The sequence below is a fragment of the Rhinolophus sinicus genome, chromosome X, assembly GCF_036562045.2.
Source record: "Rhinolophus sinicus isolate RSC01 chromosome X, ASM3656204v1, whole genome shotgun sequence".
Taxonomy (NCBI): domain Eukaryota; kingdom Metazoa; phylum Chordata; class Mammalia; order Chiroptera; family Rhinolophidae; genus Rhinolophus; species Rhinolophus sinicus.
In genome coordinates, this window is record NC_133768.1 from 12,454,173 (window position 1) to 12,482,013 (window position 27,841).

The 27,841-nt window shown below is 40.5% G+C and overlaps 1 long non-coding RNA gene and 1 pseudogene across 1 annotated transcript in view; one reads left to right on the forward strand and one right to left on the reverse strand.

Annotated features, from left to right (window-relative positions):
- LOC141569669 (uncharacterized) overlaps positions 1–11,607 on the reverse strand; it is a 118,558-nt gene extending 106,951 nt beyond the window's left edge. Inside the window, exon 1 of the long non-coding RNA XR_012493405.1 lies at positions 11,454–11,607. This is a non-coding gene — a long non-coding RNA (uncharacterized LOC141569669). The remainder of the gene's footprint in view (positions 1–11,453) is intronic.
- A 14,819-nt stretch (positions 11,608–26,426) lies between these two features.
- Positions 26,427–27,145, forward strand: LOC109454999 (proteasome activator complex subunit 2; annotated as a pseudogene).
- The last annotated feature ends 696 nt before the right edge of the window (positions 27,146–27,841 follow it).

Genomic DNA, 27,841 nt, shown 5'->3' on the forward strand with positions numbered 1-27,841 from the left:
ATAGCTGACATTTCCCTAGCATGAAAGATGAACTAAAATTTATCTAGGAAATTTACTTCTGAAATTTTCACAGAAGAATTCAATAGTGAAGGTGCTTTTTATTAACCCTGGACATTAGTTCTCATCTATGCATTTTCGTCTGCTCTTTTATGCTAGTAACTAGGAATATCCTCTTAGCTCATTACCTGGAGCTCCTCATTCTAGTAAGCTGTGGGGCAGTGAAGTGTGCTCAGGACCAGGCCTTGGGGGAGGAGTTTCACAGGAAAAGTTTCCCAATTTGGCCGCTGATTGGGATTCTGCTGCTACTGATTCTTATTCCAGAGGCTTCTCACTTCAGACAGAAACTCTGCGGATCCATGCAGGATGGAACCACCTTCGGCTGAACATCATTAATTTTCACTGTGTCACAATAGAGTCATAATCGCTGTGTCAAGTGGTAGCTATGGAGCGTCGACACTGCACTAAGCACTTTATACACAGCACATTTTCTCATAGGCTAGCTGTGTGACTTGGGCAAGGTGATTAAACTCTGTTTCTGTTTCCCTTCTCACGTAGAAATAGCTACCTTGCAGAGTTGTTTTCAGAATTAGCTGAAACAACATGTGGAAAGTTCCTGGTGCATGGTAGCTATCTTAGTCAGCTCAAGCTGCATTACGAAAGTCCATAGACTCGATGTCTTAAACAACAGAAATTTATTTTCTTACAGTTCTGGAGACTAGGAAGTCCAAAATCAAGGTGCCGGCTGAGTCAGTTCCTGGTGATAACTCTCTCCTTGAGTTGCAGATGGTCAACTCCTTACTATGTCATCACATAGCCTTTCTTCAGTGCCTATGCACAGGAAAGGAGAAAGAGAGCTCATGCTCATGCTCTCTCTCTCTCTCTCTCTCTCTCTCTCTCTCTCTCTCTCTCTCTTCTTTTGAGGCCGCTAATCCCATCATGAGGGTCCCACGCTCATTACCTAATCTAATCCTAATTACCTCACAAAGACCTTATCTCCAAATACCATCATATTAGGAGTTAAGTCTTCAAGAGAAGAATTTTGGGCAGACACAAGCATTCAGTCTGTAACAGTAGACAATAAGTAAATGGTAACTATTATTACTATTATAATCATTAATAAAGCAGGTATTGACACTCAGTAAACAGCTACAATGGCATGGCAATATATATACTTTTTTTTTTAAGGAGGGCACAGATCACATTGGTCCATGTAGGGAGTGAACCAGCAACCTTGGTGTTATTAGCACCACACTCTAACCAACTGAGCTAACTAGCCACCCTGGCATGGCTTTATCAAAAACAAAGGAAATCTGGCCCAAGCACCCACTTATGTGAATTGGTATTGGTGGGAAGTAAAGCATCAGTTTCTCGGTGCCCCTTCTCAGGCTCCCAGTGCCAGAGCAGTGCTAAGCCATTTCTCCTTGCTGTATCTTGAGGCCTTTGGTGAACAATGGTCCCCCATCACTGGCTGAGACCATTCATCTGGGAAGGCTCTGGCTGTGCCTGTTAACCATGATCTTTCCACCATCTACAGGGCATTCTCTGTGGTCCTCTGACCTCTAAAGAGCTACATTCCCATGAGCTCTGGTCTCTTCCAGTTCTGGAACTTGCAATCCTTGTCGCTCTTCCTTATCCCAAGAATGTACAGCACGAAGGAGCAAGATTTCCCCCTCTTTAAACTTCCAAACAGAAATCTCCAGCTCCTCCCATTCTTTGATAGTCCAACCCTGTTACAGGTTGTCTTCAGAGCAGCCTTCACACCTTCTGGTAAATTCTTCCTTTTCCATCCTGAGAATGCTGAGAAGTATGTTTATTTCTTGATGCATCTCAACTTCAAGCAAATAGGTTAAAAATTAATTTCTCAATCATTTTCTACATAATTTCTAAAAGAATATTTGCTGATGGAGAGACAAGATGCTATAAAATTTCAAGAAATTCAGTTAAAGGGGAATAAACACCCTCAAATTTCCATGGAATATGGTTTTTTATGGACTATGGATTCTCATAGGTTCTTAGAGGCCCTTTAATCTGTACTCCCAGATGAAATATGAAATTATCTCTCTCTCGGTCAATTACACCTTTTACCCCACCAAATGCCAGCAGAATGTCTTGTTGCAGAAAATCGGCAAGGACCGAGAAACTCAAGCAGCACGCAGAGATCAGGGAGAACACAGTTTTATTACGCCAGCGGGCTCAGCGGGATCCTTCCCAAAAGACTGAGCCCCTAGCAAGGTTTTGAGCAGGTTTTTATGGGTTGGGGACTTCCTTGAGTCGGGGAAGGGGTGGGTGTCATCTGGTGATTGGCTCAAGGTGTGGCTTGGAGGGGGTTATGTGGAAGTGGTCCGGGGCTTAGGCTGGGGACTTCTCTCTCCGCTGGGGCCACCATTTTAGCTCAGTTACACGTGGCAGGGAACCATTTTAAGGTCAGTTTCCACATCAGTCTGATGAATAGAGCATCAAGCTGGACCCTAAGAGATCTGGGCTCTGAACTAAACTCAGTCTCTATTTGGGGTTTCAGCTTTCTCATCTCTAAGGCTCCTTCTATCCTTATTATTCTGCATTGCTTTAAGAAACAAGATCCTGGACTCCAGAGTCATTACAACATCTAAACATGATATTCTGTTCAAGAGTAAGCTCCCTTTCCAAATGCCCACTGTATTTCAAAAAGCAGAGAGAACCATCACTAACCAGTTAGTCCAGCAAACACTGATAGAGCACCAACAGAATTCCTGATGGGTTCAAACTTCAAAATTCCTTGAGCACCCGTTGGTTTGTGCCTTTAACTAAGCTTATGTGATACATGTTCCTCTTATTTATCACTGCATTCTTAGGCATCAGTCTTCTGCTTTTGAACCACAGTGGAAAAGGGATAAAATTTCAACATAGTTAGACCGAAGTTTGCTCTCTTTGAGGCAAATACCACCCTCTGTTTTATCACCCAAACATAATATATAACCTTTTGGCTGAAAAGTGAAAACCAGCACAAAAGTGAAGGCTATGTTGCTGAAATGCGATTTGTGCATTTAGATATAACATATAAAGTAGAAGATGGTACCTGGCATAAATCCTATAATGCCTTTCCTACACTATGCAAGAATCTGGAAGCAGGGTAGTATGGTACTTCAGGCTCCCATTTTTCTTATCTGGAAAACAGATAAAATTGTGGGCTTCAAAGGGAAGTTGTAAAAATAAGAATACATTCAAATTAGAAGTATTTGTCGAGCATTTAGCTTGTGCACCACATTGTAGATGAGCAAGAAAGACCTGTCTGCCTTTGCAGATCATAGCCTCTGTCCTCTTGCCACAAGCAGGACTGAGCAAATCTTTTCAAACACCGTAAAGGGTCCATTTTCACCAAATAATTAGTGAAAATTTTGCTGATCATCTCCTGAGGAGATGAATAAGGAATTTACAATGCATAACACACATGTATTTCAAAAAATATTTATATTTTTATTCCTAAGACTGTCTCTTCCCAAGTTTTGTCTCTGAGCCATGCAATTTCCGGTCTTTTCCCTCTACTTTGGATACCACCAACCATCCTACTCATGTAAAGATTTCAGTCCTATCCTGGCTTCTCTCTTTAGTCTTATGCACCCCCACCCAATAGTGATGTTGTAAGTTTCTTGAAATCAGGAATCATGTTTTATGCTTAAGTAGCACAACAAAAAGCCCTTATATAAAAAAATCTTCCATGCTTTCTATAACAGCAGGTCAAGTGGGTGGGTGTGGAGAGCTGGACGCACCCCCAAATGACTTATCCTCAGTAAAATGGCTTTTCCATGTCTAACGAATACTAACTGTTGGGTGGGAGTACACAGGTTAGAAAAACTAAAGCCAGGATAACAGGAGAAAAGAGAGGAATGCAGAAATGGGAGTAGCCTTGAAGGATAAGTAGGGTGGTAGTGTCTGGGCTAGAGATAGAAAATTGAAAGGCTGAGGTAGAGAGTTGGGAAGAAATATTTACAGAGATTTTTTATTTTTTTTTTTGAGAGATACAGTGTGTTGTTCAATGTACTCAAGGCCCTGGCACAGATTGCAGATTTTACATGCAATGGAAAGGAGTAGAAGTAATGGCAATTGCCCAAGTGAGAATGGTGATGGCCTAGATAAGGATAGCAGCAGAGAGCATTCTGAAATCAAGTGTTAAAATTGTTATTTTTTTTTATATGACTGGATAACAATTTGTAAATGTCTCCCACCCTAGAATGATTCTCTCACCCCCCTCCAACTACCCTTTGCATCTTTCAAGGCTCAGCTCAATTTCTATCCCCTCCATGAAGCTTTCTCAGACCTTCTGGCCATACCAACTCTTCTCTTTTTTCCATTTATAGGTACAATTTGTATTGTTGAATGGCTATCTTTGGGTTCTATCCCTCCTGCCATCCATCCAATATATTATTATCAAAGTAATCCTTATTGTAATTATGATCAAAGTAATCAATTTTCATCACATCATTCCTCCATTCAAAAAAAAATTCTCTGGCTTCTCTCTGCCAACAGGATATTTTAAATTGAAAGAAATCAGTCATTTATAGTCATGAAAATTGTATTCTGCAGATATTGGCTGAGTATCTCATATATAAGCATTTTCCCAGAGCTTGAATGACTGTGGAAACCTGTCATATTTCATTCCTTTTTCATGTTATTTCACAGCTTATAATCCTGTCCTTATCATATGCACGCCAATTCAATATAGCTCTCAAAAATCCAAAGCCATAGGGGACAAAACTTTGGGTAATATATTGTTTTTCAAAGCCTCACTTAGCCTAACAATCAGAGTTACTGTATCATCCATAGAAATATGTAAATGTTATCTAAACCCCCTTTGGAAGGAATAATTCTGAAATTTCCATTGTTGGACCATTTTAACTGCCATTTAAATATTCCCAAACCTGTTGACCTAATCCAGTCACACACTCCCCACTACACAGTTTTCCTGAAAATGTATCCAACTTTGGGTGAACACTCAAACAGCTGAAACCAAAATTATAACTGATTAAAGTGATGTTTTCAACCATAGTTATACATCAGTATCCCCAGTGCTCCTTCCAAGCCAATTAATTCAGGATCTCTAGGGGTGGGCCTGGCCATTAGTATACAGATTCTAATGTGTGGCCAGGGTTGGGAGCCACTGCATTATAGGAGTCACCTCTTGCTATCTCAGTAGAAAGATGGGGCATGCCTAGGTCAGGCAGAGGCACTTCATAAACCAAGTAAGAACAACAGTTCCTAAGAGGGCTGGCAAGAGCTTTGGAGAACCTGGGTACCAAGCAAAGGATGAAGCAGGGACACACCTAAGAGGAGGACATCTGTACCCAGAAGAAGGAGGGCACCCCAGCCACACACACTGCCTTCTTGAGAAACCAACCACGTTTCTCCAGTGAGCTAGACACACACTTGTTCTGATATCAAGAGAATCACATAGTAGTAAGGAGAACTGGTTACACTTTCCTACAATACTCTCTTGCTTCTAGAGAAAAATCTAGCGATCTGTAATTCTGCAAGGAAGCCCTGTGTGCTCTGACTTAATTAAAACCATTATTAAATTATTTCTCAATTGCTGTTGAAAACAGAAAAGGCGTCGCTGAATGGCCGTGTCTTAACATTGATTTTTACACCAGCCACTCCTGATTTGGGGGCCAAGCTCCCAGACTGAATTTTCAGGGAGTCTCTGGGTAAAGCTCAATGAACAAACAGGACTTCAAATGTTAAATTGAAATTATTCCTCAGGCTTAGTTTAGCTCAATACTACAGGTGACATTGTAAGCAGAAGACCAAAGATGACTCAGCTATGGTAATTAAAAACAACTGCAATCTTCAAATAACATTATATTTTAATCCTGCTATGGTGATTTTCTCTTTTACATCATTTAAATAGTTTTTATAGCTTCCAGATATTTCCAAAACTTGAGTCCTGTTATTGGCAAAGTACAAAAAGAGCTTTTCCATTCTTGAGGAATGTGAATACTCAAATTGACAAATCCTACACAACCTATCATTTCCTCCAAAACATACAATAAAAAACTGGATAATGTAAGTAAACCTCCTGGGCTCCATTCCTAAGAGAAAAAAGCCAAACCTTATGGCCTTCCTTGTTGCTAGACCTCAGGGCCCCAAAACCCTCAATCTCTTATTTCTTTCATGTCCCCCAAGCACCCAAACCATACCCCACACATCCACCACGCTAGCCTGCCCCTCCCTTCAGCCTGGAGTCCAGCCTGGAGCCCAGCCTGCCTTCCGTTTGTCCCTGGGTCTCCCGCCCTCAAATTCAACTCCATTCTCCCAAAAGGCTGAAAAGCTCCTGCTCTGCTCTTAGGAGTTCAGCATTGGGCATTTGAAATAAAGGTGTGCCGCACCCTGTGGGACAACTTTGTTACCGCCACTCTCTCACTGTGCTCTTTTTCTTGCCCACCAGCCTCAGAGCAAATGATAGACCTCTGTACACATATACATACATATATATACAGATGCATATACATACACATGCGAGCGCGTGTATGTATATGTGTCTGTATTACTGTGATCAGTGAAAGAAAACAGAGGATCATTTCCCCCACCTAGTTTCCTAGTGTATGGTTCTGACAAAAAGTTCAAAGGAACAAGCATATGTGCACACAAAAAACAGGGCACCTCATTCCTGAACCATGTATCAATCAGCCAGCTGGCAGTCTCTGAGACCTCAATACTCCAAAGACACATAATTCAAATTCTTATGACTCAATCACTAGGTTGTCAACTTCCCATTGTACGAGAGGTGCAGGGTGGCATTACGCATGAAAGGAGTCCCAGAAACTCAGAGCAGAAGCAAACTCTCTGCCTCCACCGGCCTCATCATGCAAGAGATGGACAATTTGTCCACAGCTTTATTCACCATTTGTGACTCTCCTGCTTGGAACCTCAGCATTACCAGATCAAATTGTAAGCTTCTGACACTGTTACCTTGGAAATGAGTGGTGGGATTAGGAGAGCAGTGGGGGAAGGAAGGGTGACTCCAAGAGAAGGAGGGAAGATACTTTCCTAGACTCAGACAAACTTGGGGCTGAAGGTTCTTATTGGAGTTCTGTGGCTTATGAAGACTTCAAGTAAGTGGTTATCTAACCTATGATCAATGCCACCAGAAGCGGCCATTCTATTTTCTGACTGTTTTAATCATCAGACACATTAAGTCGTTAGACTGTAATCTCCATAAGAGTATGAGTCTTAGCCTGTGGTGTTCACCGATAACGTCTCAAGTGCCTAAACAGTGCCTGGCACACAGAAGAGCTCAGAAAATACTTGTTAGATGAATGACTGCCTCCCAGTGGCTTCCCACAATGATTCCATTTCTGCTCTGGAAAATCCAGAAGAAGTCTATTTTTCTTCACTGTGACAGTCTAGCAAATATTTTAAGACAACTATTATGTTGACCCCTCCCCAACCCCCACTGCAAATGATTTTCTTTTCCAAGTTTAAGATTCCTGGTTTGTTTAACCATTTCTTATAGCATGGATTGCCAATACTCCCAACAAAGATTTATTGGATGCCCATTGTGCAGTCACCACTGGGGAGAGGTGGGACCCTCAAAGAATTCTAAGTAATACCTACTCCATTCATCAGAACCTGTCATTCACCCACACTGTTCTAATTTGTCCATCAGGGCAATTATGAAAGACTCTGGCAAATGCCAGCATAAATCCAGAGGAACTATGTCTACTATTTTTCCCCAAGAGAGCTATCTGGCTACCTCATCCAAAAGGAAGAGATGGAGGAGGAAGTGGAGGAGGAGAAGAAAGAACAGGAGGAAGAGGGGGAGAAGGAAAAAGAGGAAGAGAAGGAGGAAGAAAAAGAAGAGGAGGGAAAAAGAAATAAGTTTAACTTGGCACTACTTCATGACTTCGTGCAGTGGTTCTCAACATTGGTTTCACGTTGGAATCACTTAGGCAGCCTCTACAAAAGATGGACTCCTCAGAGATTATGATTTAATTGGTCTGGGATATAGGCTGGGCACCGGGATTTTTAAAAGCTCCCCCAAGGGAATCTAATATGTAGCCAGAGCTGGGGACCACTGGATTCATGCAAACTCCTGGGGATTAACACAATCTCTTTTAAAAGGCTCACAATCTTTTTTTTTTTTTTTTTTTTTAAGTGCATTCTAAAATATTGCATCTAGCCCTCTACTTATTTTTTAAAATAAAGTTTTATTGGCACATAATTATGCTCATTCATGTACACATTGCCCATGGCTGCTTTCACACTTCAACAGCAGAGTGGAATAGTGATGGAGAGACCATGTAGCCCACGAAGCCTGAAATATTTACTACCTGGCCCTTTACGGAAAAAGTTTGCTGACCTCTAGCTCAAAATCAATATCAAATTCACCAGTTTACAGTTTGGGGAATTCATGGCCTTTTTTTCTTTTTCTTTTTCTTTTTTTTAAATCAAAACAATGTTGTTTATTTTGTTTTGTTTTCTGAAGGACTTTCCCACCTACCATTCTCCTGGACCCTCTCCTATTTCCCATGATTACTTAAGAAAGACTAGTGATATTTTAGCAATATCACCTATCACAACTCTAAAGATGAGAAATAATAGATTTTATTCTGATGTATGAATGTATGTAGTAGAAAACCATTTAAAGTTGCCTATGACTGCATTTAATAATCGTCATGTTCATGAGATTATTGATCAAAGTGAGTATTTTATGTGTTTACTTGTATTTCCTATCAGAATTCCACATACTGTGTGCAGCCAAGCTCCCTACTCCACTCTCTGAAGCTGCAAGCTATTAAAACCTATTATAATATATATAACACATAATATTTGAAATACAATGTTTACAATTTCATATATGACACATGGTACATGATAGGTAAGCTATTATCTGTGAGGCAGACATTGTTGCTGTCACATTGTCTCGGGCATTTTTGGATCCCGCCCTGCAGGTGTTTCTAAAGCGTATGATCAATGATCGTTGTGAAATGAGCCTGAAAATAAACACGTTTCACTGAAGCTTTAGCCATGAAGACTATATGGGAAAACACTTGTACGAATATCCACCCCACCCGACTTTCACAGATTGTTCCCATCTTGCACAGTAATGTGAATTTCTGATGTCATTCAGCATGATCTGCCGGTAGTGTGGCCTGACATTTTTAATTATGTATAACTATTATACATGTACTTCCGCCTCAGGTGAATTAGAATTAGTGATATTTTTCTCTATCACCTGCACAACTAAAGTGGACTTTCTTAGAGACTCATTTTCCGTGGGATGCTGATAAGTCTTAGAAATTGCCACAGCGGGCGAAACTGCACGAAGCGCGGGCCTGCTTCAATCACAGACTTGCTCTTGTCCTAATAGCCTGCGGGTTCAGAGGACACAGCGCCAAACTCAGCTGCTGGCAGTCCTCAGAAATTAAGTGTGTAATCATGCCTCTTGCGTGAAAATCACTTTCGTTTCAGTCAATAAGCCTGTGAAGAAAATGAAATCATTAACTGGAAGAGTAAAATCTGAGAAAGAATTTTAATGCATTTACTATATGAAATGCTTTCAACCAGTAGGAAGTCCTTTGAGCGAAGGGAAGAAAATTGCTGAGAATTTACAAAGGCTTAAATGATCTTCAGAGCTATTCCTAAACCTTTTAGTCGTTTGATTTGAACCACAAGTAATGAAGGGCTGTACAGCATACCCCAACACAAATATACACAATTTATTAATGTATATTTTGACAAGAAGATACAGGAATCCATCTCAATTACCTTAAAGTCATAAATAGTCAAAACACCCAACAGCACATTCTCCTGGTCTTGGAGTGGCTGAGAAAATGTTTCTCAGCTTCACTTCAGCTAAACTGCAGTGTCATTACTCAGTGGGGGCTGGCCCCGCTTTCTGGCCCCTCAATCTATGACAGTCTATCTACTTCATTGCTGATTTCACTTCAAACAATCGCAAAGGGCTTTCACCAGTGAGTGTGTGGTTTTTGTGATCTAATTTTTTTCAAAAGCAATCTGGCCATGGTGAATTGGTGTCATATTTCTCTCAGCCAGAATGTTTAATTAACCAAAAAAAAAACAATTTTCCACATGTAGCATAACACAGTTTAGTATATCAAGTCACAGAAAATAATTGTTCAGATTCCACCCCTGAGCAAAGAAGATCATATTTTGCTTTTCCCCTTTCAGGATGTCCCACGTCGCAGCTAACAATGGTAGAGAGGGTTATTTGACCCCAACCCATCACCTCTGAGCAGGGGAAATCATGCTCTGTTTTCTCCCTCTCAGAGTGTCCCACATCGCAGATGAAAATTCTAAAGGTGGGATCTGACACTGGCTGGACAGGCTCTAAAGCCCACATTATCGGTACTTCACAACAATGCTTTAGATTGTGTTTTAAATGTGCCAAGGCTGCTTACTAATTAAAATAAGGCTGGGATAAATATTTTAATAAGGTGATTATTCATCTGATACTCTCTTTTGATCGAATCCAAAGTTAAACACAGTCACCATATGACCTAGCAATTCTACTCCTAGGTATATACCCAAGAAAAGTGAAAACATATATTCACACAAAAACTTGTAACATGAATAGTCATATCAGCATTATTCACAATAACCAAACAATGGAAACAATCCAAATGCCCATCAACTGATGACTGGACAAACAAAATGTGGCATTTCCATGCAATGGAATATTATTCAACCATAAAAAGGAATAAAATCTGACACAGGTTACAACATGGATGAACCTTGAAAATATTATGCTAAGTGAAAGAAGCCAGACACAAAAGACCACATACATATGACATATGAAATATCCAGAAAAGGCAGATCTACAGAGACAAAAAGTTATGCCACATTTTGTTTATCCATTTACCAGTTGATGGGCATTTGGATTGTTGCATAACTTTTTGTGAATGCTCTAAAAACCACAGAATTGTAAATTTTGAAATGTGGATTTTATGGTATATGAATTATATCTCAAATAGAAGGAAGGAAGGAAGGAAGGAAGGAAGGAAGGAAGGAAGGAAGGAAGGAAGGACTAACCCTAGGACTAAACCCCAGGACTAAGAGAGACTACCCAAGGAAGAAACAAACTTGGAATGGGGTGAGGAGAGAGGGCTTCCCAAGGCTGGGATTTAGTCCTCATTGAGGAAGGTGTGGCTGCAGCTCACTGGATGACAGAAAAGTTTGCCAGGTTGCCCTGGGCCAGAGCTGGTCTGTGAAGTAGGCCAAAAAGCATGGCCGGGAGCTGCGGGCCAGGGCTGGCAAACTGGAAATCCCACCCCCACCCCCCGCCACTGGGGGGCAGCAGGTAGTGGGAAGGAAACTGCCCACTGGGGATTGCTGATGAAATCGGTTGGAAAGCTACCCTTAGAGGTCCTTTTGAATTTGCTGGGAAGCGGGCCAGGGCACTGGCCAGACTGTCCAGAAAGCCACAAGAGTGCGACCCACAGGGGTGCCACTGAACTCACCCGGAAAGCCAGCAGGGGTATCCGTGGAGAGGGCTGTCTCTGAGCCTACCACAGCTGAGGCACCTGCAAAACTTGCCATGAAACTGCCTGCAGGGGTGAGGGTAGGGGTGAGCTCAACTCAGTATCTCATACTCCAGCCCAGTACCATGGGAGCAGGAAGAAGCAGAGCACACCAATACCCGGAAGAGAAGCTCCTTCCTGCCCCAGAATCTCCCCAGCACCCTCTACAGATCAAGTTTAACCTGTGCCAGCTGGCAATGGAGAAACATTCCAGTATCGCAATCATGGCAACAAAGAGTGGATTTGGAGCTGACAGGCAAGAGATTGATAATGGGCACAGATACTAACAGCTGTTTTCCAAATAAAAATGTTTGTGTTCAAATAAGTTTGGAAAACACTACTGAACATACCACCCTGATAATGCACATCAGTGTTTTAGCAGGGCCAAGACATGCCTATGGGGAAAAACCCCACTGAACTCTGCTCAACGTAGCAATCCAAAACGCACTTGATCACAGAACTCCGTTACTCCTGATAATTAACACCCCGCAGAATACTCACTGGGAAACTGCTCCAAGAGTGGGGTGGTGAGACTGGCACACAATAACCGAATAGGAGAAAAACAACGGCGTTTGGGAGCAGCTTGTGTGCCTTTGCTGAATCACATGGATTCCGTCTGCTGTTTCAGGGACTCCTCTGGAAAAGAATGCACACAAATGGAGTCATCTGGCTGGGTTTCTTCATGGCATTTTCATCACTTTATTTACTGCACACAAACCATAAGCTCTGCAGACACTGTGGAAATACAGTTTATTTAGGTAACTAAAAATATCCCCCAAATGGCATTTGGCCATGGCTGCATTTCCCAACTCCTCCTGCTTGCCCAGTCTTTGCTCTAAATTACCCCTTGAAGGTACAATGGAAAGAAGATGGAATTTAAAGGCTAGAATTGATGGTATTTGGGTCAGGGGCCTTGGAATGCTATAATCCTGCCTGACCACTCACCCCATTCTCCCTTTGGGCGTTCCTGAGGGAACTAGAAACACAAAAAATAATGGCTAAGACTCAAAATAGTGTTTTATTATTTGCTCACTGGAAGGGGCAGAATCCAGCCAAGAACAGGGTGAGCATAGGTGAGCTGCATGGGTAGAGAGCCCCTATATCTTCAGTCGTGGGTTCAAAATCCAGTTTCATTCTACTTCTGGACAGTGTAGGGGAGGAAAAAATAATTTTCTCTATACCCATTCAAGATCTCAGCTGGGGCCCCTGTAACTGAAGACAGATTAACATGAGAAAAACAAACAGAAGTTTATTAACATGTATACCTCATGTATACATGGGAGCTATCCAGGGGGAAATGAGTAACTCACAGAGGTGGTTTAGAATTCAGGCTTAAATACCATCTTCACCTAAAGACAAGAGAGAAGAGTGTGAGGGAAGCCAGTTATGGGGAAGTGACCGGGAAAAGTACAGTGAACAAGATTTTGTGTTGTTATACAGATTTAAGCTAGTGACTTCTCCATTGATAAGGGCACATAAGTGGCCACTGAAGCTACCAGAAAGATTCAGATTATCTATATAGAATACGCAGAAGTCTAGCACACTCTTGGATCACCTGCTCTGGGGGGAATTAGCTACCAATGTAAGCTGGTCTTTGGAAAGGCCCATGTGATCAGGAATTGAGGGAGGCCTCTGACCAATAGCCATGAGTATCTAAGACCGTCTGACAACAGCCCCGTGAGCACACCACCTTGGAAGCAAATCCTCCAGTCTCGGTCAAGTCTTCAGATGACTGTAGCCCCAGCTGACAGCGTGGCTGCAACCTTAACATAGATCCTGAGCCAGAACTATTCCCATATTCCTAACCCTGAGAAATTATATGATAATGAATATTTGTTGTCTAAAGTCACTAAATTTGGGAGTAATTTGCTACACAACAATAGATAACTAATACAGTCCCCAAATGTAATTCGGAGTGACACTGAACTCTGGGATTCCATCTCATTTTTCCATACACACAAAAAAAGCCATGAATAAAATTCTCTGGTCATGATATCTGGTGAAAACCAGGATTAAGCTCTCCAAATTCTATTATATCACAACTACATTCCTTGCATTTATTCCCACATTTATTCAGTCAACAAACATTACCAAGCACTTACTATGCATCAGACAATGTTCCGGACCTTGAGGATCCAGCAGCAAGCGAGACAGACAAAAAACTCTGCTCTCATGGTACTTACATACTAGTAAAGGGGAAACAAACAACAATATATAGAAATGTTAGGCAGTAATAAGAGCTAAGGTAGTAAAACAAAGCAGTGACTTAGATCGACCAGACTTCACTCCTGGCTCTCAAAATAGCCCAGGGCAGTTTCTCTCCCTGTAGTGGTTCAGAGACAGGCTCCTTCCATCTCCTGACTCCACCTTCCCCGGGACTCAGAGTCCTCTGACGATAACCAGCAGATGAGTAGAGTGAGGGAGAAGATACACCTGCTTCTCAATCACGTGCATCCAACTACAGCACACATCCTTTCCACTCACAAACCATGACAATGAAATGTGGCCTGGCTCCACCATGATGCAAACCAATCTGGGAAATGTAGCCCCAACAATAGCTTTATGCTACAAAGGGGAGCAGAATCGTCGGTAGGCAGCATTTTTTCTCTGCTACAGTCTCATTGATCTATTCCAGCTCTGCCTGTTCATCTGCTGGGCCAGACTTAAGCCCAGGCACAGTCATGCCAAGGGGGAAAAATATCTCCCATCTTGATATCTAAAATCCCATCCCAAGAAATGCAATCCTTTAGCTGAGTCATTCCCCTTTTTTTTAACACCTTTCCAAAAAAATGCAGTCACCTGCAGTGGTGACATACAGGGTTCTCCCTCAATCTTTAGAGAAGTTGATCAGATTTTCTTTTTCCTTCCACAAGATAAGAAACATCAGCTTAGCTGGTAACTCCGTGAGTCTTAATGAGGGGAGGAAGGGAGGGAGACTGAGTGAGCATGTGCTAATAACCACTCACAGCTTTACTAAGAGTGAGTGGTTGGGTGCTCCATCAAAAACTGTAAATTACTGAGGCATCCTCTTAACTGTTTATCCACAGCTACTCTCCGAAGTCAAGGGAACACTTTACAAATGCATATTAGCTGCACATAGTCCTTCTCCAAGAGAAGTGAACAGCCCCAGTTAATTGCACAAGCAGCTAAATGTCAGGAGTAATCACTGAGATGAGAGTGGTTCATTAAAGCAAATCAGGAAAGAAGAGTCTATTTAAAAAGCTAAATGGGGTTCTGAAAGGCAGACCCTGAAAAGAACAATTTCTGGGTTGATTTTATTTTAATGTAAAAATCCAGTCTTTCCCTTCCCTCCCTATGATTATTTTATATAAAGTGCATTACATCAGTCCCTTGGGAAATACAGGTACAAGCTTAGTTTCCACTCCCTAGGACTGAAAATGTCTTCAGAGGGGCTGCATTGGAAAATTTTAAACCTTTTTTAAACATTCATATGTTCTGGAGGCAATAGATGCAAATGCAGAGCCGCATTGCCTTGGTTGACAGACTAACACCAACCTGTAAACAATTGACCAACAACATCTCCTTGGAAAGGCAAGTCATCAGCATATGTCTATAAAAGTGAATTAATTTGTAAACCCACAAGAATGAAACAACACTCTGGGTTTTTATTAGCAATCGCATCTGTCCCCGTTCTGCCTTTGAAACTGAATGTGCAAAATGTCACTCTACAGACAGAATGTTATAATCGTTTTAATTCAGGAGACACTGAAATACATGCTGGTCTTGATGTTTCTGTTTGTGACATTAGAACGAGGCACTGCACGAGGACAATACTCTCATCTTTGTGATGCCTCTTAAAGCCATTTGAAGACTTCTGGTTGGAAACCAGTTTGCAACTTAGGACAGTGTTTACCATTGACAAAGGCATCAAGAGAGGATACCTCTAAAAAATGAGGCTGATTTTCTTTAGTTGGCTCCAGAACCATCTTTGAAGGTGTATTTTTTTTCTAGGGCTGCTGTAACAAAGTACCACAAACTTCATAGCTCTACATAGTAGAAATTTATTCGCATGTGAGTGAGCCCAGCCAAAGGCCACTTAGCTAACCACCCCAAACGTGTGAGCAATAGAGTGTGTTGTTGTCTGAGACTAAGGCTCTATGGTTGTTTGTCATGCAGCATTACTGGGACGATAGATAACTGATACAGAGTCCTAGCTTTTGGGCTCCACTCTTACCCAAGGAGTATCCAAAAGGCCAAAGACAGCTTCATGATACCTGACCAGTCAACAGTTTTATGGGGCGACCAACCACTTCACTTCTTGTAGCATTTTCCCTGTTCCGGAAAGGATGCAAACATATCCGTTACTCTGTAGGTAACCTCCTGTGACATCTTTCATTAATAGACCAGCCCTGACCACATGAATCACAGAGATAACAAAAGAATGAGGAAAGTGTATGCCTGTTAAAGATACTTAGCGGTAGTAAAGCATGACTTCATTTATGTAAAAAAAATTACAATAAAATATGTACATATGCACAGAAAAGGACCTCAAAGTTTACATACTAAAGCTCCCAAAATGTTTTCCTACCATGTTTCCCTGGAAATAAGAACTAGCCAGACTGATGGAGAAACTGACCGTAAAATGGTTCCCTGCCACGTGGAACCGACCTAAAATGGTGGCCCGAGTGGAGAGAGAAGTCCCCATCCTAAGCCCCAGCCCACTTCCGCATAACACCCTCCAAGCCACACCCCGAGCCAATCACCAGATGACACCTACCCCTTCCCCAACTCAAGGAAGTCCCCAACCTATAAAAACTTGCTCAAAACCTTGCTAGGGGCTCAGTCTTTTGGGAAGGATCCTACTGAGCCCGCCAGAGCAATAAAGCTGACCTTCCTAACTCTCTGAGTGCCGCTTGGGTTCTTTCCGGTCTTGGATTCTGCAACAGGACAATCAGCTCTAATGCATCTTTTGGAGCAAAAATTAATATAAGACCCAATCTTATAACATATTATATTATATAAGACCTGGTATATTATGTTATATTATATTATATTATACTATATTATATTATATCATATTATATTATAGAAGACCTTCTTATATTATATAAGAGCCGGTCTTATATTATATTAAAATAAGACTGGGTCTTATATTAATTTTTGCTCCAAAAGACGCATTAGAGCAGATGGTTCGGCCAGGTCTTATTTTCGGGGAACTGCAGTAGGAACCTAGATGGGATTATAGATTAATGTTCTTCTTTTGCATGTCCATGATGTCTGATTGTCCTGAAATGAACACGAATTTGTTTGTAATTTTAAAAATAGAGCAACATAAACCATGAAAGATACAATAAAACACAAAAAGAACAACTATTTAAATTTATTTTCAGGGGTTGAACAGGTTATTATCATTTGTGATTTAAGTCAATTATGCAGAATTGTTCAATGAAAATTAATTAGCTGAAATTTTAAAAGCAAAAATATGGAGAAATTTCTGAAAAACAGGCAAAATTACTTGTAAACATGAAATAGTTAGCAGCAATGCTTGAAAAAAAAATCAGCAATGCTCTTAAAAACAAACAAACAGGGACTGGGTGTAAGCATTTTCAGTAAATTGTTGACTAGAGCTGGGTCAGCAAACTTTTTCTGTAAAGGGCCTGATAGTAAATGTTTGAGGCTTTGCAGGCCAGACTGTCTCTGTTACAACTACTCTGCCACTATATCACAACAGTGCCCATAGACAATATGTGAATGAATGGGCATGAATGTGTTCCAATAAAACTTTATTTATAAAAGCAGATGGCAGGCCAGATTTGGCCTGCAGCCATAGTTTTCCTATTTTTGGCCTAGACAAATTGCTACCAAAACAATAATAGCTAATGATCATACTGACAATAATTTACATACTTATGTCATAGTAATATAGTGTTCACTGCACCCGACAGGCCCTATCCACCTTTGCCTGATGTCAAATCCTTTTCTTTCTTTATGTCTCAGTCTCCTCTTCCAAGAAACCTGAGGCTGCTTACCTTAGAAAGATGTTCTAATCACCTTTTACTCATCTTTCTCTTCCATTAGGCTGAGTGTCTAAAAGCAAGACTGTGTCTTAATCATTTTTATATCCCCAGAGCCTTGTGGAGAGAACCTGGACCACAGTAGATGCTCAATAATTGAAAATGAAGTGAATAATTCAGCAAAACACAGTCACGTCAAGATAAGAAGACAAGTGACAGACTGGGAGAAAATATTTGTAAAAGACATATCTGATAAAAGACCATTATCTAAAATATACAAAGAAGCCTTGAAAATGAACAATCTGATTAATAATTGGGTGAAAGATCAGAACCTCACCAAAGATGATACACAGATGGGTAATAAGCATAGGAAAAGATGTTCAACATTGTGTGTCACTAGGGAAATGCAAATTAAAACAACAATGAGACATAACTACACACCTGTTAGAATGGCCAAAATCCAGAACACCAACACCAAATGCTGGCAAGGATATGGAGCAACAGGAACTCTCATTCACTGCTGGCTAGGAATGCAAAATTGTACAGCCACTTTGGAAGACAGTTTGGCAGTTTCTTACAAAAGTAAACAGACTCTCTATACAATCCAGCAATCGTACTCCTTGGTATTTACCCAAAGTACTTGAAAACTTATGTGTACACAAAAACCTGCATACAGATGTTATAGCAGTTTTATTCATAATTGCCAAAACTTGGAATTAACCAAGATGTCCTTCAGTAGGTAAATAGATACACTGTGATCCATCCAGACAATGGAATATTATTCAGTGCTAAAAAGAAATGAACTATCAAGCCATGAAAAGACACAGAGTAAACTTAAATGCATATTATTAAGTGAAAGAAGGCAATCTGAAAAGGCTACAGACTGTATGATGCCAACAACATGACATTCTGGAAAAGGCAAAACTACAGACAGTAAAGATCAGTGGTTTCCAGAGGTTGGGAGCAAAGGAGAAGGATGAATAGATGGAACACAGGGGATTTTAAGGTCAGTGAAAATACTCTGTATGATATTATAATGATCAATACATGTCATTATACCTTTGTCAAAATCCATAGAATGTTCAACACCAAGAGTGAACCCTCATATAAACAATGTCAATGTAGGTTCACCCATTGTAACAAATGCACCACTCTGGTCGGGATGTTGGTCATGGGGGAGACTGTGTGTGTCAGATAGGGAGCGGCCGGAGACATATGGGAATTCTGTACTTTCCGCACAATTTTGCTGTGAACCTAAAACTGCTGTAAAAAATAAAGTCTACTTTAAACACACACACACACACACACACACACACACACACACACACACACACAGAGTCACATCATTATTGCAAGTGTTTACTCAGCCTTTTCTGTGACCTTTAAGAGACATTGAAAGCTAATTACCTGATTAGGCAATGGATCTGACAGCAAAAGCACACAAGACAAAAGAAAAAATAGAAAGATTAGATTTCATCAAAATTAAAAACTTTTGTGCTGCAAATGTTACCATCAAGAAAGTGAAAAGACAGGGGCCGGCCCGGTGGCTCAGGCGGTTACAGCTCCATGCTCCTAACTCCGAAGGTTGCCCGTTCGATTCCCACATGGGCCAGTGGGCTCTCAACCACAAGGTTGCTGGTTCAACTCCTCGAGTCCTGCAAGGGATGGTGGGCTCTGCCCCCTGCAACTAAGATTGAACACGGCACCTTGAGCTGAGCTACCTCCCAGATGGCTCAGTTGGTTGGAGCACGGGCTCTCAACCACAAGGTTGCCAGTTCAATTCCTTGAGTCCCGCAAGAGATGGTGGGCAGTGCCCCCTGCAACTAAGATTGAGCATGGCACCTTGAGCTGAGCTGCCACTGAGCTCCGGGATTGCTCAGTAGGTTGGAGCGCGTCCTCTTAACCACAAGGTTGACGGTTCGAGTCCCCCAAGGGATGGTGGGCTGTGCCCCCTGCTAGAAACAGGAACTGGCCCTGGAGCTGAGCTGCGCCCTCCACAACTAAGACTGAAAGGACAACAACTTGAAGCTGAACGGCACCCTCCACAACTAAGATTGAAAGGACAACAACTTGACTTGGAAAAAAGGCCTGGAAGTACACACTGTTCCCCAATAAAGTCCTGTTCCCCTCCTCTAATAAAATCTTAAAAAAAAAAAAAAGAAAGAAAAGAAAGTGAAAAGACAACCCGTAGAACAGGAGACTACTTTATACAAATCCTGTATCTAATAAGGGACGGGTATCTAGAATATGTAAAGAATTCTTACAATTCAATAATAATAAGACAAATATGCCAATTAAAACATGGGCAAAGGATTTAAATAGAAATCTCTCCAAAGATGTACAAATACATATTTCTTAGTATAAGAGTAAAATACTATAATAAGGATTGTTAATACTAGTAATTTTATGTTAAAAAAGCAATTATTAAAATTTTTCATATAATTCAATAAATAGGGAAAGAGATTGACAATAAAACTATTAAGAGGTGTATTAAATGGATACATTTAGGAAAAACATTATACTTTTACCCCCATCAATATTGTACAGTTTTAACAATGACTAGATTATATATAATTCTAATTTTTGCAGAACTGTTCGGTATATGCTCAGTCATAAATTAAACAAAATAATCTTTAAAAATTATGTTTAATTTTTTGTTATTTAAACAACATCTCAAAGCATTGCATGTATGAAAACACAGTGGGGAACTTCCAGGCCAGTTTCTGCACAAAAGCTTGACACTGTAGAAGTAAGTGGAAAAGCAAAGCCTCAAAGCTTCTTTAGTACTTTGGCCCCTCATTACAAACACTTGCCCTCAATTCCATGGTCAGTCCAGAGAAACAGTCAAGAGTCCAGGGCACACAAAAAGAGGTGTCCTAGGGGAACAGCAGGACAGATCTAGACCTGCCTATTTCGCCCACGCCCCACACCACTACCACCAAACAAACCTCTGGGAACTGCCTTGATCTAAGCCAGAGCAGGAGAGGGAACTCACCCCAATTATTAAATCAAGCTCGGAGGAGCCAATTCTGTGGGACGGTCATCTACTTAAAATTTGGGATGTTTTTAAAATATTTGAAACAAAAGTTATCACTGTAATCCTTCTTCAGCCATTTTTAATCCTTTTTGGATTAAGACAGGTGTTTGATAATTAAAATAAAGTTCCTTGCTCATATATATATTAAAATGCTATAAATGACAATGTCAAAAGTTCAGTTTTCTTACCCACTTCATTGGTTGTGGCTTCCAATTCCCAGTAGACATCACCAATGAATTTTTGTCAATCTCTACAGCAAAGTGAACAGACACAGAATTGCAAAAAGAGAGCTCCATTGTTTTTTCCAAGTCTGTCTCCCAAGTCCTTTTATTTAAACAGAAGAAGAATTCATTTCCTTTAAAAGAAATAACACTTTGATTAGTCAAAAATAGGGGATGGAAAAGGTATACTAGATGCAGCCAAACAACAGCCAGGCTTTGTTCCCACCTAATTAAAAGTAGGAAAGAACTTGGTTTCCATTCCATTATAACCATGTTCCTTTCAACAGCAGTGTGATAAGCTAAGGAATCATGATAAAATACAATAACTTAATTCTAAGTAATCCAAGTGTGTTTGATTCTATTCTATTCTTGAAATACTTCCATTACTCCCAACACTTTACCTTCTTATTGGAAACGTCATAATTCCTAAAGTATTGGTTTCTGGCTTAAGTGTGCATTTTGCAAATATCGTTTGTCCATATTAACTAGAACAGAAAAAAGTGATCCTATTACAATCCCTTAGGACAGTAACAAAAAAATATACAAATATGCTGTTAGGAAAAATTGTGAAAGACTTGGAAAGGGGCAAAAGATTACTAAATGTCCTTCCAATGGAGTGCTGTGTATTTTCCAGTGAACCCTCTCAGGATTGTCTCATTCCATAGGAGTATTCACCTTTGATTGACTGTCATTCCACTGATTAGCCTATTTTACAACTCTGTAAATGTAGAAGTTGTAAAAAACTGTCAGTAATTCAAATAATTGCTATCCATTGAAATGCAAATTAATTTAGTCTGATAGAAATATAATGAATTTCTGCCTTGTAGAAAAGATGACCTCAAACATAACATTTTACTGGCATATAGGACAACACTGCCATATATATAGCAAGCCATATATATGTAATTTTACACTTTCTAGTGGCACATTAAAAGAAGTAAAACATTAAGAGGTGAAATTCATTTTAATTACACATTTTATTTAACTCAATATGTCCAAAATATTATCATTTCAACAAGTAATCAACTTTAAAAATATTTAGACATTTTATGTTCTCTTTTTGTATACTAAATCTTCAAAATCCAGTGTGTATTTTAGATTTATGGCACAGCTCAATTCATACTAGCCATATTTCAGGTGCTCAATAACCACATATGGTTAGTGGCAACCATATTGGATGGGGCAGCTATAGTTTTTCTTTGACTGCATGGGTCTGGATGGTTCAACTATTACATCTTCCCATGCAACTATTTGCTAAAACATTTACGGCATTAACCCTAGATATTTCTTCAGCACCCACTAGTGCCTGGTGATGTAGGTGATGTTGGATCTGCCCGCAGTTTCTGAGTGTGGGCCGGGATAGTCTCTTGAAGCCAAAGAATGGAAACACAGACCAGGGAGAGGCAAAAAGTTTTAAAAAGAGGATAGTTTAGTAGAGGCAGGAGAAGAGGTTGCAGCTCCTGAGCGGGAGGGGGTCCCGAATGGGGGTGCCCAGTGACTGAGGCAAAAGCTCTTACTTTTATACCTTCCCTTGCCTGTCTGGGGAAGGGGAGCTGTTTGAAGAAGGGAACTGGCTCCTTCTAATGAAATTCGTCTACCAAGTTTGTTCTGTTTGCCCATCCTAAAGGAATTAGCAACGTAACCCACTCTTACCTATCAGATCAGCTCCGTTTGTCAGGCCAAAATGAATTTTATGATTAACCTCAAGGCCTTGTTACATTATGTCCTGGAGCGAAGGAGTGATTTCAAAACCTGAAGTTTTAGGATATGGCTGCCTTTTCTTTATCTTACCAGGGACTTCCCTGTCTACCTAACAATCATACTCACTCTCACTGGCTGCTTGATATTTACTAGGACAGATATAAAAACTGTGTAATGAATGTCCCTTGCCTTCAAACAGTAAGGTGAAATAAGACCTTAAATCATGAAAAAAATTAGAAAACAAGATATTGTATAAATGAATTCTTGAATTTAGTAGATAATAGAGGCAAAAAAAATCAAGGAGGAGAGTTGGAAGAAAGGAGTCAAGGATACTCAACACTTAATAAACAGATGAGGAAGGAGAGAGGCAAATTAGAGCTTAGACAAACAGGAAGTCAAGTCGCCTGATTTTACTAAAGGCTATTTATTTGGTTCAAGTCATAGTTTTCATAATATATGGTTGCTCTTAGATAGATAAATTAAAATAACTTTAGAATAAAACTAGATCTTATATGTTACATGTTATATGATCTCAACTGTTAAGACAGGATTGTAATGGTGGCACTAAATCTTTTATTCTTAAGATTTGGATCTCTGGTATAATTCAAATTAACAAGCGTGATTCAGCTTGGGACTTTTTGAAAGCTTTTCTTTCTCTGCTTCCTTTCCGCCAGGCCTTAATGATTCTGCTGGCTGTAGATTTACTATGCAGACCAATTTCAATGGTTCTATTTACTTCGGCCCAGTGCTGGCCCTGTGACTTGGGAGAGGTTTTGCATCTGTATGGGATCCACTCCTGGCTCCAACTTAAATCTACATAACATATGCAAAGGTTGCCATAATCAGCTTTACCGCACCTTCTCCCTCCCCTGACTATAGGAAAACTTAAAACTTGAGACCAAAGACTCAGTGCAGTAGTTTGCAGTAGTTTCTAGCAGACTCTGCCCAGCCGAGCCTCGTCTTACATTAATTAATATTCTGTATTTCTATCTGACTCGTGAATCCTTTCACGGCCCGCGAGTGAGCAGACATAACATCAACTCTGTTTTAAAAGACAGGGAGAAAACACTCAAAAACGGACCCCAGATAACCAGCTTGATTATGGTGGGAGTGATCCTGCTGCTTTGAAATTAATTATACCTTTCAGTTCTTTAAATAACACTTTTATAATTTAAAAATATGCATACTGTTTATTATATCTAAAGAAGTTGCATTTCTCTAATGGCTCCAGAAGTTCTGAAATGAGATTGCGCAAATAGGTATGCCTAACCACTCCAGTCTGATCTCTTGATGTTTCAAAACAAACAAAAACAAACTAGAACAAGAATCCATGGCTTTTCACATATTCCAGAACCATGGGTTATTGGACTAATAAACTGTGTAGTAAACTTTCATCCATTTTTCATGAATTCTGTCTTGCAACTGAGAAGAGTGAAGTATTACTCAAATGAATAAATGGCTACCTAGGGTTGATTTCACCTTTGGAAAAGCAGCTTCTAAAGACTGCTTCATTGGTAAGTAAGGTTCACAGTTAATGGTTTTGACAAGTAAAGCTAATCAACTACACAAAGTGGTTCACTTGATCACTTATCCTCTGCTGGCCATGCAACTGATGGGAATTTTAAACACAGCTTTCATCTTTGACCTTTGTCTTTATAATTTAGCTCATACAGCAAACTGTTGTCATATTTTCCAGTTAACTTGACCTAGCAGCCCACGAAGAATGATTGGATCCTTTACTTTCACTTTGGCCACCCTACCCGTAGCACAATCATTAAGCATGTCTTATCCTTATTTGCTTTTGATGTTTACTAATTACTATTAACCATTGCCCTTTGTCTACTTCATCCTCTCATTCTGACTCCACCTACTCAGCTATTTCTTTTCCTTCCCACACATTCTTCTGCTTTAGCCCAGTAGTTTCAAATTGACTTCTTGAAACAAGCCTGGCACATTTTCAAAATGCTAGAACATTTAGTAGACTTATAATGAGACGGCTGTTTAAGTATGATAACTCCTTATCAATCAGTAACTGATCAACTAGTGTATTTATGGATTTATGAAGCTATGGGGTTTTGTTTTTTTTTAAGCAAGTGTGGACAAAAAGAAGTCCTGAATAGCTTGCTTGTACTCATGGCGTCAAGCAGTGAGGAGAAAAAAAACCCAAAACCTTGAACTATAGAAAATAGCACACAAATGTATGAGTTCACTATAGTGTTCTTTATGCAAATGAAAACACTGGAAACAACCCAAATATTCAATAGGGGAATGATGGAGGAAATTATATATTTCTAAACAGTGAACTATCATGCAACTATTTGAATACTGATTATATCATTTGAGCAAAATTTACTAAGACTAGCCTTTTAACATAACTTGCTCTTATATATATGATCCCACTCACTTTCTTGTCTCTAGGTCTTTAATGATCCTCTGTTACCTGGATGAGGTATCTTTTCTCTCCTCTCTCCGCCGCTCCCCCCATCCCCAGCCAATCTCTGTGTGTCCAAATCCAAATGCTGCATATTTGTCAACATTTATTCAACAAGCATTTTTTGTGCACCCTGCCAGTTGGCATCTGCTCTCATGGGGCTCATGGTCAAATAATCACATGAATAAGTATATGATTACAAATGAATCGAGTGCTATAAAGCAAAGAATTGGTTGTAAATGATGGTAATCTAGGGAAGACTTCCATATGGAAGTGACACCTGGGGTAGAATCTAAAGAACAAGATTTAGGAAGCAGTATGGGGGAGGGACAACATGTACAATGACCCTGTTACAGAAAGTGCATGACATCATCAGAGAACTGAAGAAAAACCAGTGTGGCTGCAACACAAAAAATGATGAGGAAGTACTTCAAGATGAGGTGGAGAGAAAGACAAGACTATGACTATGTAAGACTTTGTGCTTTTTAACATAGATAGTGGAATGGAAAGTCACTGAAGGACTTGAAGGTCCAGAAGTGGAGCGTGATGGTGATGTGCTCAAACTCACACTTTGAAAAGATGATACTGGCTTCTGTGTGGAGACAGGATTGGAAAAAGATCAGGGTCCACACTGGGCGTCCAGTGAGGAGTCTACCGCATTGGTCTGGGTGATAGTTCTATCTTGACCTAGGGAGCTGGCTGTGGAGACAGATAAAAAGAGTCAGATTGGAGAGGTATTTAGAGGATGCATTTCATAGGGTGTGATGATAGACCAGAATGGAGAATGAAGAAGAAAAATGGCCAGAATGACTCCTGGGTTTCTGGCTTGTGGCACTTGATGGACGGTGGTCATTCATTAGAAGATGAGGGTCAGAACTGATGACCATGAATTTGGTTAAGTTTACCATTCCATCATGGGCTTATAGATAATTGCTGAAGTCCTGGGCACAGATGAGACTGCCTAGGAGGAGCGGATAGGGTGAGAAGAGAGTGGGCTCTGAACTAAGCCTTGGGGAACTCCAACATTGGATGAGAGATGCAACTGCAGAGGCAGAGAAAAGATGGTCAGAGAGGGAGGAACAAAACCGTGAGAGCGTGATGTATCAAAAACAAGAGAATGTGTCCAACGTCTTCCATAACCCGGCCAAACAATGGTAATTCGTTAGCCTGAAAACTTTAGCTAAGCCTTTTTTATAGTACCTTTTCCTTTTTACTTTATATTCTTTGTCACATGTAAAGTATGGTTATTTGTGCACATATCCTATTACCACTATTATAGTATAGGATCCTTAATGGTAGAGACTATGACTTGTTTATCTTTGTGTTTCCAAAAAAGAGTGCCGAGTATTGATTATGTGATATCCTCAATAATTATTTCTTAAATATATGAATAAATCATGACATAGTAAGCCATTCAAAATTTAATTGTAAAGTCAAATAACTTCTGTAGCATCCAGTGGCGTTAATGACTAAAGTGAAGTGTTGAAGAGTGAAAGCAAAAGCGCAGGTGGTGAGCCAGGAGACCGAAGATCTAGCAACTGGAGCAGCATGGCCAAGCCTTGTGGGATGCGCCTGGGCGGGGAAGCCCGTAAACAGGTGGATGTCTTCTGACAAAATCTTTTCCAGGAGGCTGAGGAATTCCTCCATAGATTCTTGCCACAAAAAAATCATACACCTGAATCAGCTCTTGCAAGAGGACTCCCTCAACGTAGCTAACCTGACCTCACTCCAGGCCCTACTGGACATCCCTATTCCAGACCCCCACCCAAGGATGGTGAGATGGAATCAGATAAGCAGAAGAAAGAACTCCCTAAATGCGGCTTTCTTCCTGGGAATGAGAAGGTCCTGGCCCTACTTGCCGTGGGTAAGCCAAAAATCTGAACTCGCAAAGAAAAATGCATTCCGGTGATCACATGGATCCAGCACCTGATCCCCAAGATTGAGGATGGAAGTGACTTTGGGGTGGCAATCCAGGAGAAGGTGCTGGAGAGGGTGAATACAGCCAAGACCAAAATAGAAACCTTCCAGACAACCACTTCCAAGCACTTCTCAGAACGCGGGGATGCAGTGGCCAAGCCTCTAAGGAGACTCATGTAATGGATGACCGAGCGCATGAGCGAGATGAGGCGGCCTATGGGGAGCTGGACCTGACGGCCTTCTATGCCGAGCTGTCACATGTCATCAGCAGAAACCTGGAGAAAACTGTCAACCCAAAAGGGTAAAGAGAAGCCATGTATGTACTGAGCCCAGGGCTAGAAGGGAAATAAATGACTTGTACTATGTGTAGATTAAAAAGTAAAAAAAATAATAATAATAAAATAAAGTGAAGTATTGAAGATGCATCATATTGTACCATATTGAGGGATCAAAAATAAGATGCCTTAGCGTATGCAGTATTTTCAACAATACTCGTCAATGCCATGGAAGTAAAAGGAAAGAAAATCTGTAGTCTAGTATAATTACTATACACATAGTCTACAACGTTTTGAAATGGACTTTTCCAAGGTTGTTGGGACCAACAACCATTTTCAAGTTTGCGGTAATAAATCAGTTGTTGCTTATGGTAGCCACGTGGCCAATTTGCACATTTCCTTTATTAAGAAACTTCAAAAGTTGTCATGGGAAGACAGAGGGGATTTCAGAAGCCATGTTAGGGGGAAAATTGTTCATTCCACTGGGAGGGAATTTGTGCCCAAAGCATGGATATTATTAGATTAACTCAACTATAGAAAGCTACTAGCAATTTTGCATACAAATAATCTATTTATTTCTATGCATACATGGCCTCCTTTTCTTACTGCTGGCTCCACCTAACTTTCATTCAGAAAAAAGGTCCAATCAGTGTGGCTGGCGCATTTATGGAAGGCTCCATGAAATAAGAATGGCCTGACTGGGGTCTTGAAGAATGGGGAACACTTTGGTAGGCAGGTATAGAGTACAAAGGAGAAGGTGAAAGCACATCC